This window comes from Choloepus didactylus, chromosome 16 (assembly GCF_015220235.1).
Source record: "Choloepus didactylus isolate mChoDid1 chromosome 16, mChoDid1.pri, whole genome shotgun sequence".
In the NCBI taxonomy this organism is placed as follows: domain Eukaryota; kingdom Metazoa; phylum Chordata; class Mammalia; order Pilosa; family Megalonychidae; genus Choloepus; species Choloepus didactylus.
The window spans coordinates 49,620,860-49,626,859 of record NC_051322.1 but is presented as its reverse complement, the minus strand read 5'-3'; the positions used below and the strand labels follow the sequence as shown (position 1 = coordinate 49,626,859).

Below are 6,000 nucleotides of genomic sequence, written 5' to 3'. Positions count from 1 at the left end.
GGACATCTCCATGTGTGGGAAAGTCAAGAAACCCCAAGGATTGCCAGTTACCAGCTCGCTACCGACCCCCAGAGGAAACAAGCCTTCCAGTCTCTGAAACTGTGAGACAATAAATTCCTGTAGTTTAAGCCAATCCATAGTGTGGTATTTGTCATAGCCACCTGGAAACCAAGATACTCTTTCTCTCATTGCTCAAGGGTTGAGTTTCTGCTTACTCTGGGGAGCCAGCATTGCAGTGGTTAAATAACAAACCTTGGAGTCCCTGATACAAGGGTTCAGTGCCATTGCTAGCTGTAAGCAAGCTATTTATCCTTTCTGAGCCTCACAGGCAGTATATCTACTCTCAAATGTTGTGGTGATTAAATAAGCGGATGCCTTTGAAGTGCTTATTACCATGCTCAGGAAATAAAATGTACACAACAAAAAGTAGGTACTATTTAACTAATTTCTCAGGATTTAGGAGGGGGATGAACTTTGTAACAGAGCTGGAGACAACTCCAAACATCTATTGCCTATATCTTTTCTGTATCTTCTCAGAGTTTATGAGTGTGTTTCACCAGCTGCATCAAATGATAAGATACATAGGAAAGAATGAGCACAAACCTTAGATGTGACCCAAAGTCTGGCCTTTGCATTCCTCTGACAGTAGTTTCTAGATGGAAGTAAGTTTCCAAGTGACTGAATTCTGACTTATGTCTTACACTGGGGTGCAATAACCATAAAAGGCTCATAATCGGTAAATACCTGGAAAACCCAGAATGTCCACTTCTCTCTGAGCTAAGCTACAGTACTCAAATCTGCAATGTGAGACCCCAGTAAAGCTGAGGAAAAAGGATTCTAGGGTCTGGCCAGAGTCCAGTAGAGCTACAGGAAAAAAAAAAAAACTGTTTATTTCAAGAAAACACTGTTGAATGTTTCAAAGTAATATTTTGTAATTGTAAATAATATATGAGTTTTATAGAGGAAAAGAACCAGTTCATTTTTGCTCATGTGAATGTTTTTCCCAGATAAATTAGAAGACTGACATGTTATTAGATGCTGGCATTGCGGCCTGACATGTTATTACATACCATGTTTGACAGCAAGGATGGGCTTTCCTGAAGGGAGACTTGATAAATATGTTTGGCAACAAATGTTTAAGAAATTTAACTTTAATTCCACAAGTTAATACAAGTGGGTATGGTTTGAGATGGAAGAGATACACTTATAGGGGAAGTAGTTATTCCATCATTAAAATATCATCAACGTCCTCTTCAAAATACAGAGTTTGTATTTTTAGCAGTTTTCATGTATTGGTATTGTGCGTACATATATGCAAAACTACTTCAATTATTTATGGAAGAAAACGTTTTTTTAAAATGAAAAAGATGAGCTTTAGGATTCTCAAGGCAATGGTCTAAGGTCACATAGCCAGCAACGACAGGCTCACAAGAGTCACAGACCCGACACCGCTGTGCCTTCCAGAACATTTTGTGCTCATATAAACATTGTGTCTGGGGTACAGACACATTGGGACCATACTAAAAACTTTTAGTGGGACAAGTCACATTAAGTACTTCTCTTCCATGGAACACATACATCCTATCAGATGTACTTTGAACAGACTTAGGTAAGAGTAGCAATTTTTTTTTAAGAGAAATTTTACTCCAAGAATTCCAGGTTTCTGTAATTTAAATTAATGAAGTGTCTAGGTACCATGGCAATAGAACAGAAGAAAACAAAGAAGTAGAAATGAATTAGACAAAGCAACATATTTTGGGGGTGATTGGCTTTGTTCCTTTTTGATTGTGAGTGATAATTTGAATTTCCTTATCATGTATTTGGCATTTGTATCTAGCTAGTTTATCGCAAATCATTGTTCATAGCTACTATAATGAATGTCTTTCTTTTTTTCATTTTGATAAAATCTTCCTAGTTGCTATGGTGATAGCTATTACAAAATGAGTAAAATATGATTAAGACCACTGTATGTCCAGAGTAAAATCAATGAGGTAACACTCTAAAAGTAAGCATTTTTTACTTTGTATATTGTTAAAGCATTGAAATAAAATTCCATTAACCTTAAGTGGTAGGTATTTACAATTTTACACTATTGCATTCGAAAGAGGTGAAAAGATGTTCTATACTCTGGTTAAGAGTATATTGAAGCAGATCTAGTTAGGACTAGAGCAAATTGGGCCAAAGGGTAAAGGACGATACTGACTGTGTTTTAAAACTTCACCTTCCATGTGAGACCAAGGGAAGAAATATTTATTTGGTGCAGGATCTATATTTCCTAAACAATTTAACTCATACAGTCTGTTCAAATACCACTAATTACATGGAAGCTTGAACAGGAAGTGAGACCTGGTAGGTTTGTACAGATTAGTGTGAAATAGCAACACATCTGAAAGTAATAGGCAGAGAATAAAAATATACATGCAGGGACCCCCGAGGAGTGACGGAAAAATACAGAAGTGATGGACTTCCTCACCTGGATTGTTGCTGATGTTTTCACAAACATCGAGGACTAGCGGTTTGGTATACTGAGCCCTCTTTCTTGGGGCTGGCCCTCATGGAGCTCGTTACTGCAAAGGAGAGGCTACACCTGCTTGTAATTGTGCCTAAGAGTCTACCCCTGTGTACTTTGTTGCTCAGATGTGGCCCTCTCTCTCTCTCTAGCTAACCCAACCCGGCAGGTGAACTCACTGCCCTCCCCCCTACATGGGACCTGACTCCCAGGGATGTAAATCTCCCTGGCAATGCAGAATATGATTCCTGAGGATGAATATGGACCCAACATTGTGGGATTGAGAACATCTTCTTGACCTAAAGGGGGATGCAAAATGAAACAAAATAGTTTGAGTGGCTGATTCCAAATGGAGTTGAGAAGTCACTATGGTGGGCACTCTAACACACTATATAGATAACCCTTTTTAGGTTTTAATGTACTGGAATAGCTAGAAGAACATACCTGAAACTATCAGACTGCAACCCAGTTGCCTTGACTCTTGAAGACAATTGTATAACAATGTAGCTTACAAGAGGTTCAGTGTGATTGTGAAAGCCTGTGGACCACACTCCCTTTATCCAGTGTATGGATGGATGAGTAGAAAAATGGGGACAAAAACTAAATGAAAAATTGGGTGGGGGGGATGATTTGGGTGTTCTTTTCTACTTTAATTTTTTATTCTTATTTTTACTTTTTCTTGTAAAAGAAAATGTTCAAAAAAATAGATTGGGGTGATGAATGCACAACTATATAATGGTACTATGAACAGTTGATTGTATGCCACAGATGATTGTATGATATGTGAATATAGCCCAATAAAACTTAATTTAAAAAAAAAAAGAGTATACAAGAAAGGAATTTTCCCCCAGAGATTACAAAATTAAATATTTTGAAAAAGTAATCCACATCACCATATACATTTTCCACAAATGTACGGTTTCCCTTCATTTTTATTCATCTGTGTTCAACAAAAGAAAATGCAAAATCCCTCTCTTTTTATTTTTTTAAACTACTGGCTCAATCACCAGTTAGTATTTGGCAGACCACCAAGAAGAACAGACAATTCAACACATGACAAGTTTTTTTTTTTCCTTTTTTGCAAATTCATCCTCTCCAAGTTCAAAATATGTGCTTTCTGATGACTACAGATTGAATATGGCTTTGGAGAATTTGAGAAAAATCCTAGAACTCCTGTGCTGTCTCTCTGTCTTGTTTACATCAAACAGGGCTGCCTCTCCCTTTGTTTTGAACAGAGAAGACTTGTGGGAGGTTGAAGAACAGAGCCCATAAAGTTTAATCTGCTCTCTCACATTGTGAGAAGTTTGTAAATTGAATCCTTACCCAGACGCTGTAATTCTTTTGGATTGAAGATAAATTGTTGAATTCCAAAAGAATACAATACAAAGAAAACTACAATTCATAAACAAAGTAAAGGACATTATTCATTCGCTGCTCTTGTAAAATCGCAGCAGGTTTTTAAAGTCAAAAGATGCTCACATTTAGTCCTTTCACCTTTTCAGGGAAAAAAAAAACAGCTTATTTATGAACAACTAAGAGTGTAAATTTCATTGAGGAATGGAAAATGAAACAGAGGGATGAGAGCTGGGGATCCAATACTGGACTTAACAAAATCCTAGCACTTATGTTTTCAGACCCTACATTTTTGAGGGTCTTTATGTTGTTTTTTTGGGGGGGAGGGGGAGTATTCCTTTCAGTCACAGAACTTTATTTCTAAATCAATTTAAAGTACTCAGAGATTAAAGCTCATGGAACAAAAACAAAACAAATGAGAACATAAACACCTATAGTTGTCTATGCGCTGCTTATTCTACTGGCTAAAGAGGAATTTTAACAAATGCCAAACAAATGATGTCCCTGAACTAGAGACAAGTTAAAGAGTTTTTGTTGTTGTCATTGGTGTTTGCTTTCTTGGAGGAAATCCTGCTCTTTCCCATTTAATGGCCCTCTGGTCTTAATTACCAAGCATTCCTTTTCCTAGAGGAAATGACTAGTAATAAATACTTAAGTATGGTATATTACGTAATATCTCTCACTAGAATCTGAGAAAATCTCAGTAAATATAAGAGTGAAATCCTTAATTACCAAGTGAGGTCCAATGCAAACTTTTAAGGATTTTTATCTTTTATTCACTTCTGTAACCTCAGCCTTGGAATAGTGCCTGACAATGGTAACTCAATAAAGTCTTATTGACTGATGAACACCCTAAACTTCACCCCACTTATTACTTACCCATCTCAGAAACTTATGACCTTGATCAAGCCCCAGTGTCACTAGTTTGGTGTCTAATTCAAGCAGGGCTAGCAAGAGAGGTAACTCATATAAGGTTTATGACAAAAGCACTCAGGCATCCTAAAATCATTATCTGGACCAAGATAAGTTACCTATATAAACTATCTCACAGCCTACTCCTGGACAAAGCAAATTCATTTTAAAAAGAGGGAGAAAGCAAGAGATCAGCATCCTTAACACACTGTATGTACTCCATCTGCAGCTATTCCTAACTAGCACTTGAAAAAAACTTTGTTTTCCAGCTTGTTTTACTTCTCCTTGATCCTCTACTTTCTTAATGACTGCTTGGATAGCCTCCTGGTTACCCAGGAACTGGTGGGGTCCAACAGCATGAAGGTTTTCATCCAGTTCCAGGAGAATGGGGACACCAGTAGGAAGGGTTATGTTGATAATATCTTTTATCTGAGATACCTTCCAGATGTTTCAGGAGTGCTCTACTGCTATTTCCATGAGCAGATGTCAGAATGCTTTTGCCACTTCATACTTCAGGAGCAATCCTTTCATTCCAATAGGGAAGGAGTCTCTCCAGAACCTCCTTTAAGCTTTCAAATCATGGCAGTTGATCCACAGGCACATCACACACTTTATACCTCCAGTCATTTTAGATTTCATGGTAGTAAGGATGAGACTCATCAATGAGAGGTGGAGTCACATTGTAGTTTCTTCTCCAGAGCCTCACTTGTTCTTCACCATGATTCAAAGCCATTTTCTCCCTATTGAGACCAATCAAGTCTCCATAGCGACGCTCATTTAGACACCAGGAGCTTTCCATGGGAACCCATTCCTCACCCAGCTCTTCCAGCATTAGCCAGGCTGTGTGGATGGACCGATTAAGGAGGGATGTGAACACTAGATCAAACTCAAAGTTTAGTGCTTTCAGTTGCTTCCCACAGTTCTATGCTTCCTCTGTTCCTTCACTGTTAAGTTTCTGGTCCACCCAGCTACAAACACGAGACACCCTCTCCATGTCTTAACATAATAAGCTTATACGTGGTCATACTTGTGGCTGAGCTTCTCTGGCATGTTCAAATGGGCCAATGTTCAATGATAGCGATACATCTGCGAAGAGGCCAGCAGCAGCTTCCTGGAGCCGTGGGGCAGCCAGCACTTCCTACGACTTCTGTTTTATTTTTAATACTCTTGCTCTGGTGATCTCTTTCTCAAGTGTCTTTCTCAAGAGTCCAACACTTTAGCTAGTT

At 38.3% G+C, this 6,000-nt stretch overlaps 1 pseudogene; it reads right to left on the bottom strand.

Annotated features, from left to right (window-relative positions):
* Positions 1-727: 727 nt before the first annotated feature.
* Positions 728-5,768, bottom strand: LOC119511280 (annotated as a pseudogene).
* Positions 5,769-6,000: the final 232 nt, after the last annotated feature.